This window comes from Geotrypetes seraphini, chromosome 6 (genome assembly GCF_902459505.1).
Source record: "Geotrypetes seraphini chromosome 6, aGeoSer1.1, whole genome shotgun sequence".
Classification (NCBI taxonomy): Eukaryota; Metazoa; Chordata; class Amphibia; order Gymnophiona; family Dermophiidae; genus Geotrypetes; species Geotrypetes seraphini.
This window is the reverse complement of record NC_047089.1, coordinates 91,320,208-91,335,854: the sequence shown is the minus strand read 5'-3', so window position 1 is coordinate 91,335,854 and position 15,647 is coordinate 91,320,208.

Genomic DNA, 15,647 nt, shown 5'->3' with positions numbered 1-15,647 from the left:
TTATTATGTCAAGTAGGTGCATAGTTCTGCACAACACGGGCATAGGCATGTTTGGTGAAGGAGTTTGGTTGGGGTGCATGTGAAGTCATGAAGCATATGTGTTGGCTATATACAAGTTCCTGGAAGAAAAGTCCATAGTCTGTTATTGAGAAAGACATGGGGGAAGCCATCTTCAGCTTTGCGATTCTATCTGGGGCCGGTGTTTAAACCTGTTTAAACCTCAGTCTAGGGTCCAATCCTATTTAACATCTTTGTATGGGACCTGCCTCAGGTTCTTCGAGGTAAAATTGCATTATTTGCCGATGTCGCTAAACTGTGCAACATAGTGGGCAATAGCACCATGCCAGACACTATGATGCAGGACCTACACTTACTAGAACAATGGTCCGCAACTTGGCAACTGAGTTTTAATGCCAAAAAAGTGTAAGGTTATGCACCTTGGCAACGGAAATCCACGCAGAACTTACACCCTGAATGGTGAGACCTTAGCAAAAATTGTTGCAGAACGGGACCTAGGAGTAATCATCAGCGAAGATATGAAGACTTCCAATCAAGTAGAGAAAGCATCATCCAAGGCTAGACAAATCCTGGGTTGCATCCATAGAAGTTTTGTCAGCCCGAAGCCCGAAGTTATAATGCCATTGTACAGGTCCATGGTGAGACCTCATCTGGAATATTGTGTTCAGTTTTGGAGGCTACATTATCAAAAGGATGTGCTGAGAATGGAGTCGGTTCAGAGATTGGCCACTAGGATGGTCTCAGGCCTCAAGGATCTCCCATATGAAAAACGTCTAGGTAAGTTGCAGCTATACTCTCTCAAGGAACGCAGAGAGAGAGAGGAGACATGATAGAGACGTTCAAATATGTTACTGGCCGTATTGAGGTGGAAGAAGACATATTTTTCCTTATAGGACCTACGGCAACAAGAGGGCATCCATTAAAAATCAAGGGTGGGAGATTTCATGGTAACACTAGGAAGTAGTTCTTCACTGAAAGGGTGATTGATCATTGGAATAATCTTCCACTTCAGGTAATTGAGGCCAGCAACGTGCTCGATTTTAAGAAAAAATGGGATAAGCATGTGGGTTCACTTTGAGGAAGTGCTTAGGGGGGAGGGTTCTTAGAGTGGGCAGACTTGTTGGGCCGATGGCCCTTTTCTGCCGTCATATTCTATGTTTCTATAGCCTGACCAGTTCCTGAGGAAGGGGATTTTCATCTTGGCTGGCTATTTTTGTGCTACACTGGAGAAGTTAAATACTTCCTGCATTTGATTTTGTTTTTCACCTGTGCCTGCTTGGCTGATTTTGGTCGCTCACTTTCCCCGAATGAGGGGTAGAGACAGTTTTTACAACTTGCTACATTTATTATTATTGATTTTTAACCTTTAGCACTTTGGTTTGTGCACTGGTTTCATTATATTTAACTCACATAAGGTTAGCCTAGGGATGTTTCACAGTTAATACCCTTCATTGGGTTATACTTGTGACAGCTGGAGCTCAAGGGCTCGTTCCCCTGTGCAAGCTGTGTGACTGAGGGCTTTCCTTTACCACAATTATTTATTTCTTTAGTGCATTGTTGTTCGAACTGTCTCTCCCCCTCACCCTTTATACCTTTAGCTTTAGGTTACTACGTTTTTTCCCCTGTTAGTGGGTTCTTTTTGATTTCCCTTTATCGGTAGCATAGAATATTGCTACTCCTTGGGTTTTGGCCAGGTACTAGTGACCTGTATTGGCCACCATGAGAACGGGCTATTAGCTTGATGGACCATTGGTCTGACCCAGTAAGGTTATTCTTATGTTATGATCTTATGTTATATACAGTAATACCAAACTGGTGTAAGTGTATTGGGTCACATTAAAGCCACAATTTTAGCAGGTGCCTATGTGTCACTTATAGAGTTACTGCAAACTAGACACCCGCTTAGCTTCCCCACCTAGGTGACCTGTTGGGATTAGGCATGGGTAGAAGGCATAAGTAGAGAGTAGTTTGAAAACAGGAGTTTGTTTGTTTATCCCCGCCCTTTTCCAGTGTGAGTTACACATTTACATACAAAATAAGGCATTACATTTAACGTACAAATCACATCAACATAAACACACTATTAAACAAATTGCACACTTACATACAGGAAATAAAATTACATGTAACATATATGTCGCTTCGACAACGAACATCATTATAGCCAAGAAAACTTGGCAGACCCTAAAATACATTAGAATATAAAATTGCATACAAGTTGCCTCAATGACGAACATCATTATAGCCAATAAAACAAACCAGACTGTGGAATATATCCGTGACCAGCACTCTGCACTCAACAGTCACTACACCTCCTCGCTCAGCCACTCTCAGATCCTATATTTCATCTTACAGAACAAGTGTCTTTTCAATACTTTCTTAAAGTTCTGTGAATTTTGCTGTCGATGAATATATGCTAGAAGGTTGTTCCATTCCCTGGGACCGATACAATGGAAAACACTATTCCTAGATGATGAAAGCCTTAAGTCCTGCACAGATGGAACAGACAGATCACACTGATAAATTGGCTGAAGCAATCGAGATGACTCATGTGTAGGATAGTATGCCTCTGTGGGGTCTGTATGTGCAAGTGTGTTTGTGCATGTGTGTGTATGTTGCCAGTAAGTAGATTTGGGTGTATGTATTTGTGTGTGAGCGCATAGATTACTGCGTGAACAATTAATAGAAATAAAACTAAGAAAATAAGATGATGCCTTTTTTGTTGGACTAACAATACATTTATTGATTAGCTTTCAAAGGTAACTCCTTCTTCAGGTCAGAAATTCAGAAATAAGTAAATGGTGACATATATCCAAATACATACAGTACTCTAAGTGAAACACAAAAGCTTTCCAATGACAGTTTCAGGAAGAAAAGTAGGAAGAGGGGAGGGTGAGAAACAGCAAGAGATGGATAGGTGATCAGAGGGTGACAAAGCAGCATAATTATATGGTTTTATAAGTTGATAGGAAATCCAGCTCTTTGTTAAGTCCTGTCTGGTGGGTGTCAAAATATTTCATCATTTTAACTTCAAAGGTTTTGAAATGTCCTTTTAGTATTCTCACCATAAAGTCATTCATGCAGTGCTCTGGTCTGTCAAAATTCTGGACAGAATGAATAGAATGTGAATACCGGTAGCTAGAAATAAGGTGCAGCTTATTCCAAAGGGTAAGGGATGTCTACAAATTCTGTAGTTGGGATCTGTATGTGCAGGGGGGGGGGGGGCGTGCATGAGTGAGTGAGAATGGTTGTGGATAGAATTCATTGGTGAAAGCAAGCTGGAGGTAGGGACTGTGAGTAAAAGGTATCTATAAGTCCACATTCTGGATCTCTGTGCATGTGGTGCATGTATATGACTGACTGGATCTGGGTATGTTATATATGTGTCTTGTGTGACTGCATGAGAAGTATGTATCTAGGTGCAGTGTGTGTAAAAACATAAGAATAGCCTTACTGGGTTAGACCAATGGGCCATCTAGCCCAGTATCCCATCTTCACGGAGGCCAATCCAAGTCACAAGCACCTGGCCAAAACTCAAAATAGTAGCAGCATTCCATGCTACCGCCCTATGTCTATCTCAACAGCAGACTAAGGACTTTTCCTCCAGGAATTTGTCCAAACCTTTTTTAAAACCAGCTACATTAACTGCTCTTACCACATCCTCTGGCAATGCCTTGCGAGATCTTAACTATTCTCTGAGTGAAAGGATATTTCCTCCTATTGGTTTAAAAAGTATTACTCTGTAACTTCATCGAGTGTCCCCTAGTCCTTGTATATCTTGATGCAGTAAACAATCGACCCACTTGTGATGCCTTAGCTCCTTTGTGGTTCAGCAAAGATGATGGGGGTAGGAGTGAAGCTCACTTGCTCCAGCCCCTTGTGGCTGCCTTACGAAAATTGTTTTCTTTCTGTTCTCTCCCCTTTTCTCAACTTCCCTCTCCCCTTCCTTGCCAGCTGCTCTCATCTGGCACCCTCCTCCTAGCATTCTTTCGTTCCTTCCTCTCTCTCACCTCATCTTCCCTTGGTGTTTGCAGTGACTGGAACAGGAGAAGATGAAGAAGGTAGAGAAAACAAAAATCTAAGAAAAAGGTAGGGCAGCCAGGCAGAAGAAAGGACACGACAGGAATGTCTGATAACAGAAGCCCAGACACATTAATTCAGAAGTTGCATGCACATAAAGTTGGATAGTGAGCATTATTTAATATCCTAACCAAAATAGGAAATTAGATTTTCTCATAATGGCCAACTTAACTACTAATAGGCCTAGGACCAGCATCAACACTTGCTGGAGAGATCACTGTACCCAAGCAGGGGCACAGTTAATTAAAAGCTTGGCTAAATACTTAGGTAAACCAAATCACAAAATTCTGAACACAATGAAGGAGCTCGCTCAGTATTTAAAGTGCTCAGCATAAGGCGCAAGAGCTGACACCTATGGATTCCACATATATTAATTGTTCTATGCACTAGTTAAAATGAGTGAACTGAGGTCTTTTTTTTTCTGCTTGAGAAAATCCAGATCAGTCTACTGCATATTTAAAGTTTAAAGGAATGGGACAAAGACTTCGAGTAATTTTCAGGTGAGGAGTGGATTTCTTCAAGGTTCAGCACTTTCAGCTCTTCTGTTTAATATCTATATGGCTACCATCGGCCAGTTGTTTCTATCTTTAGGAGTCGAATACCGCATATATGCAGATGATATCATTTTTTTCTTCCCAGTGTGTGTATGGGAAGATGAGTTAGAAAAATTGTTGAGCAATTATATAAGTGAAATTACTAGATGGATGGAGAAACAGGGTTTAAGACTGAATGTAGACAAGATGGAAGTAATGCTTGTGGGGAAACCGGATCATGTTAATTGGCCAAAAACACTAAAAGTATTAGATGAGATATTACTGATGAGGGAGTCCATGACAGTCCTGGGAGTAAAACTGGATCCAGGGCTGACTATGAACTGTCAAGTTGCAAAAACAGTGCAAATATGTTTTGCTCAGATACATCTGCTGTATCGTGTGAAACCCATGCTGTCATCACCTGACTTCCGTGCCTTGCAATGGTCTTGTCAAGGCAGGACTACTGCAATGTCCTGTACTTGGGAATAACTAAGGCTAGATGTAGGGCATTGCAGGTGGTCCAGAATGCAGCGGCTAGATTGATAACTGGAACATCAAGATATGAGAATGTTACTCCATATCTTCGACAACTGCATTGTGTTTTGAATTCAGTACAAAGCAATCATGCTATGTCATCAATTTTTAAATAGTACGATGCCTGAAATTTTTAAGAACATGATGTCTTGTTACCAACCACAAAGATCCTTACATTCTGTAGGTGCGGCATTGTTGAAAACAAAGGCCAACCCTAAACATGTAGATACAAATGCCATGACTTTTACGTGTCCAGGAGTCAAGTTATGGAATGGTTTGTTGGCCAGATTAGACAATGTGGAGAGAGGAATTCCTTTAGGAAAATGTTGAAGACCCAACTATTCGTTGAAGCATTTTTTTGAGCAAATGATTTTATGTTAAACTGAATATGTATGTCTTGATGGTATTGATGCATTTTCTAGGCAATTGGTTTTATGTTAGACTGGGGGCTCCTTTTACGAAGGTGTGCTAGGGGCTTAATGCACCGAATAGCATGTGCTAAATTGCCACGGGCGCTAGCCGCTACTGCCTCCTTTTGAGCAGGTGGTAGATTTTTGGCTAGTGCACGCTATAGCGTGCGCTAATCCGGTGCGTGCGATAAAACCGCCAGCGTACCTTCGTAAAAGTAACCATGAATATGTCTGTTTTATCTTCTTAATTTTGTACGGACTCTTCACTTTTTATGTATGTAACTCCTTGTAAACTGTTTTGGATAAAAATGGTATAGAAATTTTATAAATAAATAAATAAAGTATATTTTAGAAGCAGATTTGTGTTTCGGCAAAAAAATTCCACTCCTTTTCCTAGATAATCTGTAGCAATTTTGTAAGAGCCATTTTTCATGTGTATTTGTACATATGGACCAAAATGATTTTATATAATTATTTACAATCATTCAGATTCTATATATGGTGACTAGAGTTGTGCGCCTAAATTTGGTCATGTGGTCAAACTGTGCAAACAACTTAATTGTTTAATGAGCCAATCGGCAATTGGCCACTAACAAGCAATTATTGGTAGTAATTGACACTAATTCAAATTTACATGCTCAGATTTCTAAGCATATTGTATAAAGTCATGCACGTAAATTCTAATGTGTGGATCTCAAAAGGGGTCGGGCCGTGGGCATTCAAACAAATTATGTGCACTGCTATAGAATATGCCCAATCTATGCATAATCCAGGGGTGGGCATTTACACCAGGTTTTAGTTGGCGTAAATGATCCTGCTTAAATTTTAGTCACAGGACTGGCCACTACACATATTCTATAAACTGCACCTAAACTTAGGTCGTCATTTACTGAATTTAGTCCTATGTGGCTTGCTTTTCAACATTATAAAATGCCACTGCACACACACAGAGCACTTACACGTGTGAAAGTTACATTCACATGCATACATGCTAGTATTCTATTTTAGCATACAAATGGTACTTAAATTTAGGTGCTAAGATTATACAGTTAGGAGGTAAGGCCCAGATTCTATAAAAGAGGCCTAAAGTTAGGCGCCTAGATTAGCATGCCTAGCTTAATTATTTAAAAAGCTTAATTGGTGCCGATAATAAGCAATCAGCGTCTCATAACTGCCCAAAGGCTTAAACTAGCCTTCCCCTCTTCACGCGGCTTCCACTATTCAGGCAAACTGGGAAAATCCCTTCTCTTCAAAATCACAGGTCTTTGGAACAACCTCACCACCCCGCTGCGGAACCTGAGCTCCCTTCAGTTATTCCGCAAACAACTGAAAACCTGGCTTTTCAGCAAATTGTAGCTCTATCCTTCCCCCCTTTCTCTCCCCCCTTCTACACATAAGTTCATGTAATCCTTTTTCTTCTTCTCTACCCACTATTTTAAGTTCTTGTAAACCGTGTCGAGCTCCATTCTCATGGAGATGATGCGGTATATAAACTTAAGGTTTAGATTAGATTAGATAATTAGCATAAATTAAAATTAATTGGTTGGTAGGCGCCTTAACTCGGTAGGCACCTACCACTTTCAAGTAGATGCCTAGTCCAAGGCGCCTACCAGAAAGTAGGAATGGTTATGAGCGGATCATGGGTGTGTTTTGTATATAGATGCCTAAAGTGGACTTAGGCATCGGTATTTAGGCCAGGAAAACTCTAACATAAATAGGGTGCACCTAAGGTTCAAATGCCTACCAGTGCTTAAGTCCACTTTAGGTGCTGCTAGGTGGGATTTTATAAATGGCGCCTAACTTAAGATTGACATCACTATGCATTGCATTCTTCGGTTGCTAAGTTTTAGGCACCCTTTATTGAATCAGGGCCTAAATGTATCTGTGAATTTTCCACCCTGGCACTATGATGTATGAAATCTCTGGAGCAGGGAGAGAGTAGCTACTGAGCAGGAGAATCCTCTCTACCCTACACATTCTTAGTACCTTCCAGCTGGCTCTGTTGTTTAAATATATATATGCATATATAAATGTATATCTTGGTCAGATTGGGGATCTCTCTATTTGTAAGGTACTTCCTTGTACTTTTGAAACTGGCTTTCCCATTGCAGCAATGGTAAAAAAAAATACAAAGTCTACAGTACAATGCACAAAGAAAAAGAAACCATGATCTACAACATAAACAGAGCAGAAAACGTGCAAAGTTTCCTCTGTCCTATGTCTGTGTCTAAAAAATGTAAAACCTGTAGAACTGGGTCTGGTATTTTAGTCAAGTCATAACGAACTTGCAAAACAGGCTTCCCCCCCTCAGGTAGATATTGGGTGGGCTGAATACTAAAGAGGTATTATAGCAAATCTCTGACTAAACCCAGCCGCTGTGAAATGGATAAGTTGTGCACAGTAAACATTTTTTCTTTTGTTTTCATGTTTCTTTCTGTGAAAGCACGTACGTATTCTAAAGTTCTCCTTCGATTTCCCAGGACCTTGTCTGTTTTTTTTTTTTTTTTTGCAAGAAATCAAGGTCAATATCCAGTGATGCCAAATCTAAGTGAAGTTTAACTGGATATGATGCAGCCAGTTAATTTGACACGTTGAGCATATATCCATTTATCTTACACCTACTAACTGTACAGTGCAACTTAACTGGATATCTTTCACTGCATTTATATTGAATATTGTCTGCTTAAAGAAAACAGTACCCCCCTCCCTCCCCCCTGCATATCTCCATTCTTGCCTTCTTTTAACCGGTTAAGTTTTGGCTGGACATTGAATTGTCAGATCCAAGGATAACCAGTCCCTGACTTTGAAGTTTGATACAGCACAATAGATCTGCGTGGGGCTTCATAGTCTCACTGAACTTCCCAGACTTGCCCAGGTCAAACTCCTGAGTGAAATGTGCAAAACATGTGTGCCTTGTAGTAGAGCCTAAACTGTGGATGGCAGAGAGGCCTTAAGGGTGGGTATCAGAATGTCGCTGGGCTCTTGCTTAATCTAATTCTTTGGGCTCCTTTTACAAAGGCGAACTAGCGGTTTTAATGCAAGGTTAGTGCGTACTAAAATGCCATGCGTGCTAGCCACTACCGCCTCCTCTTGAGCAGGCGGTAGTTTTTCAGGTACTGCGCACTATAGCACGCGCTAATCCTGTACGTGCACTAAAAACGCTAGCGCGCCTTTGTAAAAGGAGCCCTTAGTATACAGTAAGTTCAACATTAAAAAGCATATTTGTGGATGTTCAGTTGGCTCAGGTGTTAGGATACAAGTTTATGTTCTATGGGTTTTGATTTGGTGGGTTTGTTGTATGCAATGATTTTAGGATTGAGTTCTCTCAAGGGCACTAAGAGCTTGTAGGTGCCACAAATTGTGTCCTAAAATAATATTCTATAATGGCATCTGGGCACCCAGAATAGAGTATAAGTTGGCATTTGCATTCCAACATTTAAGCATTATTATTTATGCCATGTAAAAGGCAAGTGTAGATATTAGCACCTAGGTGTGCGACGTTGCAATATTCTATAAGTTTTGTGTGTATGTGTGTGTGTGTGTGTGTGTGTGTATGTATGTGTGTGTGTGTGTGTGTGTGTTTGTGTATCATATAACTGGCACTCAAATTAGAAATAGTGCAGGGGTTATTCCACAATAATTCCAGAATATAGGGGAAATCTCTTTTTGATATCCTTTATATTATAACAACCTTCAAAGATTTCAATGACCCTCAGAAACACTACTTAGTGTTCAATAAAATTTCATTACACTAAGCTTTAAGTGTTGAATCATCATAGGATCACAAATTTATTAAATATATCTAAATAAATATTTTTTATATTTTTTTATTATTAGTATGCATGTACATATGAGTGATCTTCCTCTGCCTTGTTCATGTGCATACTCCCTCCCTAGCAATTATACACTAAGGCCTGGATTCTCTAAACAGCACCAGTAGGCAACCAAGCTAAGTGAAAAATGCAATTTAAATGATGTTTTTTAAACTGATTTTCAAGGTGTCAGAATTGCGCCTCCATAGGTGTGGCTAACACCGGAAGTAGCATTAGGTACCATAAAGCAAAAACAGAGGCATGAGTCATGTCAAAGGTAGGTCCTGGAAATGTAAGCCTGGAAAATCCCGGCCTACCTTTCCGGCGCCTACCTTTGACAGAGGCACAATTCTCTAAACACTGCTGTCATGTGAATGACACACAATCAGCAGCCGCCAACAGCGGCACCAGTGAGAGAATCTGGGCCTAAGTGGCTCATTCTCAAAACATAAAAACATTCAAAAAGTGATATGCAGGGACAGATGGATGTTTTTCTTGGCCTTCAAACATGGAACTGGTCTTCTGAGAAAATTCAAACATGGAACCGGTTTTCTGAGATAATTGGATTACAGTAGTCTACTCGAGCTCTGACATGTCCCCGAGGCAGGATTTGAAATGAGGCTTTCATTGGACTTTATGAGTAGCCAGTGGCCAGATAAGTCTTGGATTTCAAGCATTGCGCTTAATCATCGTGTTTGATTTTGGTGTTATTGTTATGTTTTCACAGTTTATTATGGATGGGAACACATTCATTTATTTTTGTGAAATAATTTTGGGAACACTATTTGGTGTTAAAGAGAGATTATTAGTGATGTAACATCTGCGGCAAGGAACGGGCAGCGGCGAGAGTTAGCTCTGCCCACCCGCGTCACCAGCTGTGTCACCACCCGAGTCAGCGCCCGGACTCCCCCTTAAGAGAATGGGGGCCGCGGCATGAAGAAGAACCAAAGAAGCAGCCGCGTGGCAGGAGAGGGCAGCGGCAGCGGACTTGGACCAGGAAGAAGAGAGGTAGCCGGGAGAGGAAGAGGGCAGCGGCGAGGAATGGGCAGCGGTGAGAGTTAGCTCCGCCCACCCGCGTCACCAGCCACGTCAAGTTTTTTTTTTAAGTTTTTTTTCGTTTTATTAGGTTTTTATATACCGCCTATCAAGGTTATCTAAGCGGTTTTACAATCAGGTACTCAAGCATTTTCCCTATCTGTCCCGGTGGGCTCACAATTTATCTAACATCACCACCCGAGTCAGTGCCCGGACTCCCCCTTAAGAGAAGGTGGGCCACGGCGCGAAGAAGAACCAAAAAAGCAGCCGCGTGGCAGGAGAGGGCAGTGGCAGCAGACTTGGACCAGGAAGAGGAGAGGTAGCCGGGAGAGGAAGAGGGCAGCGGCGAGGAATGGGCAGCGGCGAGAGTTATCTCCACCCACCCGCGCCACCAGCCACGTCACCACCCGAGTCAGCGCCCGGACTCCCCCTTAAGAGAAGGGGGGCTGCGGCACGAAGAAGAACCAAAGAAGCAGCCGCGTGGCAGGAGAGGGCAGCGACAGCGGACTTGGACCAGGAAGAAGAGAGGTAGCAGGGAGAGGAAGAGGGCAGCGGCGAGGAACGGGCAGTGGCGAGAGTTAGCTCCGCCCATCCACGTCACCAGCCGAGCCAAGGACTCCAGAACACCAGGTAAGGAAGAAGCGAGCACGTATGTAAGGAGAGCGCACACACAAGAAGAAAACACACAATAAGAAACACACAAGACAGGAAAGGATAAAGAAGCAGCAGGCTCCGGGGACAAGAAAGAGGCCCAAGGGAGGATAACAGACCCACCAAGACAAAAAGCGGCAGAAGAAGTAGACAGGAAAGAGCCAAGCACAGGAGAGAGCACAGCGCCCGCCCACATAAGGACATAAGACAAGGGAGAGAGCATCTAGTGGACTGCATCTAGTGGACTGCGAAGAAAGAGAAGTGGAAGCAGCAGGAACCCGGAGGAGCTTCCCAGTGTACTGCACGGAGTGTCATATGTATGACTACCTTCCCTCGGGAAGGCAGGCATACATATGCAGTCGGTGTCAGGAACTGGAAAGCCTGAAGAAAGAAGTTGGTCGACTGCAGTGCAGGGTTCAAGAGCTGGAGGGGCTCCACATCTCGGAAGCACCATTCAAGACAACTGAAGACCCCGCAAGAGAAAGCCACATTGAGGAGCAAGTAAGGGAGCTCGAAAGGTTCATCGAGGAGGCCTACAGGCAGGTAGAAGAGCAGGATCATCAGCAGCGCTGGAGCGAGGAAGCTACGTCTACACGAGATGGAGGACAGGGGCCAACAGATGGAAAACAGGAACCAACAGACGCCAAGGATGAAGGACCACATGGAAGATTCGAGCAAGCAGAGAGGGCGAAGACTGGTGGGTACCCCGGAAGAGAAGTACTGAACCACACCGAGGATAGACTTGAGACCAGTGAGGAAGCTGAAGAAGGGGAAATCTGCAGTTGTCGTGGGAGACTCAATCCTGAGAGAAGTGGACAGTCACATAGCAGGAGGGAGAGAAGATCGGCTAGTAACCTGTCTCCCAGGAGCAAGAATGAAGGACATCACTGACAGAATTGAGAGGATCCTGGATGGCGCAGAGACAGAAGAGACAGCAGTGATAATCCACATGGGAACAAATGATGTCAACAGGAGAAATTACAGCAGGACTATGCTAACTGAACAGGTCAAGAGCCTAGGAAGGAAATTGAAGCTGAGGACACAGAAGATAGCATTCTCAGAGATTCTGCCAGTACCGAGGACAGATGTGAAGAGGCAGACCGAGCTACAAGCAATAAATGCATAGTTGAGGAGATGGTGCAAAGAAGAAGGATTCCTTTTTGTAAGGAACTGGACAACTTTTTTGGGGAAGAACAAGCTCTACAGGAGGGACGGACTACACCTGAGCAAGGCAGGAACGAGGCTGCTAGCAAACAACGTCAAGAGAGGAATTGAACAGGCTTTAAACTGAGAAGAAGGGGAAAGCCAACAGTCAACCTGACGTCGACGGTTCAGACAAGAGTATCCAAAGAAGATACTGAGCGGGAAAAAATGCTGGGAACAAGCAAGAGACGAACAACAGAAACTGTTGACCAACAAGAGGGGCAAACAGATAAAAATAGAGGAACAGGAGAGATCGGGAAATCAGGTTGCAGACGAAAAAGATGCACCAAAAAATGAGGAAGAAAGGAACAGAAATCAGGGACTGGCAGCCCAAATAGGGGATGGCAAGAGGAGCAAAACACATGTAAAACCAGCAGAGAAAAGAAAAAACCGGGACTTAAATTGCTTGTACGCAAATGCAAGGAGCCTAAAGTCCAAAATGGGAGAATTAGAAGTCATAGCCAAAAAAGAAGACCTAGACATCATTGGAATCACGGAAACATGGTGGAACGAGGATAACCAATGGGACGTAGTACTGCCAGGGTACAAACTCTATAGAAAAGACAGGACCCACAAGAAGGGTGGAGGAATAGCACTATACATAAAAGACACCATTCCCTTGTCCGGAGTGGATATAAAACCAAAGGCGGAAGGATTGGAGTCATTATGGGTTAAATTACCGGGAAAAAATGGCCTTGACATAAGATTGGATCTATACTATCGTCCACCTGGACAAACGGAAGCAAACGACAAAGATCTGGCAGCAGAATTGAGGCGGGAAGGCAACAACAGGAATGTGACAGTAATGGGAGATTTTAACTACCCTGAGATAAACTGGAATATTGGAAACTCAAACTGTGCGAGGGAAATAGAATTCTTAGAGGCTGTGAGGGACTGCTTTATGGATCAGCTTGTCAAGGAACCAACAAGAGGAAATGCCACTCTTGACCTAATCCTCAATGGAATAGGGGGACCTGAAAAAGAAGTGGAAGTAGTAGGACCACTAGGAACAGCGATCACAACATGATCCAGTACAAATTAGGAGTAGATACAGCAAAAGGGAAGAGAACCACAGTGACAACGTTCAACTTCAAGAAAGGGAACTATGATGCTATGAGAGCAATGGTAAGGAAAAAACTCAGAAACAGCTCAAGGAAAACAGAAACTGTAGAGTAAGCCTGGTCTCTATTCAAGGGCACAGTGCAAGAAGCACAACATATGTACATCCCCAGATTTAGAAAAGGGTGCAAAAAAAACCGAACAAAAGACCCCGCATGGATAAACAATGAGGTGAAGAAAGCAATAGGAGACAAGAAAAAATCATTCCGGAAATGGAAAAAGGACCAAACTGGGGAAAACTGGAAGGAACACAGAAAACGCCAAAGAAAATGTCATCAAGTGGTTAGGAGAGCGAAAAGAGAATACGAAGAGAGGCTGGCCAGGGAGGTAAAAAAGTTCAAATCATTCTTCAGATATGTTAAAGGGAAGCAACCGGCGAGGGAGGAAGTAGGACCGTTGGATGATGGAGACAGAAAAGGAGTGATAAAGAAGGAAAAAGAGGTAGCCGACAGGTTAAACAAATTCTTCTCGTCAGTCTTCACAAGTGAGGACACATCCATTGTACCAGAACCCAATGATCTTCCATGGTGATCAAGAAGAAAAACTGTCAACAATAGAGGTGAGCCATGAAGATGTCCTCCAACAGATAGATAGATTGAAAAGCGACAAATCACCAGGCCTGGATGGAATCCACCCTAGGGTACTAAAAGAACTAAGAAATGAGATAGCGGGAATACTCCAACGAGTTTGCAACCTATCCTTGAAAACTGGAGAGATCCTGGAGGACTGGAAGATAGCAAATGTTACACCTATCTTTAAAAAGGGGTCAAGAGGAGACCCAGGAAACTATAGGCAGGTAAGTTTGACATCGGTTCCAGGCAAGATGGTAGAAGCACTGATAAAGGACAGCATCTGTGAGCATATCGAAAAAAATGGGCTGATGAAAGCGAGCCAACATGGCTTCTGCAAGGGAAGATCGTGCCAAACAAACTTACTTCTTTGAGGGGGTAAACAGCCAGTTGGACAAAGGGGAACCCGTAGACATCATTTTCCTCGACTTCCAAAAGGCCTTTGACAAGGTACCCCATGAGCGGCTACTTAGGAAGCTGTGGAACCACGGGGTGGAAGGGGATGTACACAGATGGGTCAAACGCTGGTTGGCAGGCAGAAGACAGAGGGTTGGAGTGAAGGGTCACTACTCGGGCTGGAGGAAGGTCACGATCGGAGTTCCGCAGGGGTCTGTACTCGGACCGCTGCTGTTCAATGTATTTATTAATGACCTGGAAACGGGAACGAAATGTGAAGTTATAAAATTTGCGGATGACACTAAACTCTGTAGAAGGGTTAGAACTACGGAAGAGTGTAAGGACCTACAAAGGGACCTAAATAAACTGGAGGAGTGGGCGAATAAATGGCAGATGAACTTCAATGTAGGGAAATGCAAGGTCATGCATATAGGGAGAAAGAACCCGATGTTCAGCTACCAAATGGGGGGATTAGTATTAGAGGGAAGTAACCTTGAAAGAGATTTGGGTGTACTGGTGGACACAACAATGAAGTCAATGGCACAATGCGCAGCAGCCGTGAAGAAGGCAAACAGAATGTTGGGTATTATTAAGAAGGGTATTACGACCAGAACAAAAGAAGTTATCCTGCCATTGTATCAGGCAATGGTGCGCCCGCATCTGGAGTACTGTGTTCAGTATAACATATAACCATAAATGTAGGAAATGCCCAAGTCTGCCCATGTTACTGCCCCTTATGTTGTGCATTAAGTAGGTAATATTCAGCTCATGGTGGTCAGTGCAGTGGCATACCTAGCATATGTGACAACTGGGGCCATCATTTTTTGACACCCCCCCCTCCCGTTTGTATGAAAAACATGATTTTTAGTAACAATCTTCACGTCACACATGAGTACCTAGGAAAAGGCAGCATCTTACTTACTGCAGTGAGCAGTACATCAGTATACCCATTGTAAAACTAAACAAGCCAGACTAGTACAGATCAATCCTACACCATCAATCCTAACAGAAAACCATGTCTTTCGAACACATAGAACACAGAAAACACCTTCACATAGTATGGAATATGTCGTCACAAACTAACCCCTCCCCCTTTTACAAAACTGTAGAGTGGATTTTAGCCATGGTGGTAACAGCTCTGCAGTGGCATACCAAGGGGGGGGCGGGAGGGGCGGTCCGCCCCGGGTGCCAGCTCTGAAGGGGTGCTCCCGGCCTGGCCGTTCAGTCCCCCCACACCCCCGAAGGACCGCTCTCCCCACTGACCTTCCTGCACCACCTGTGAAGCAG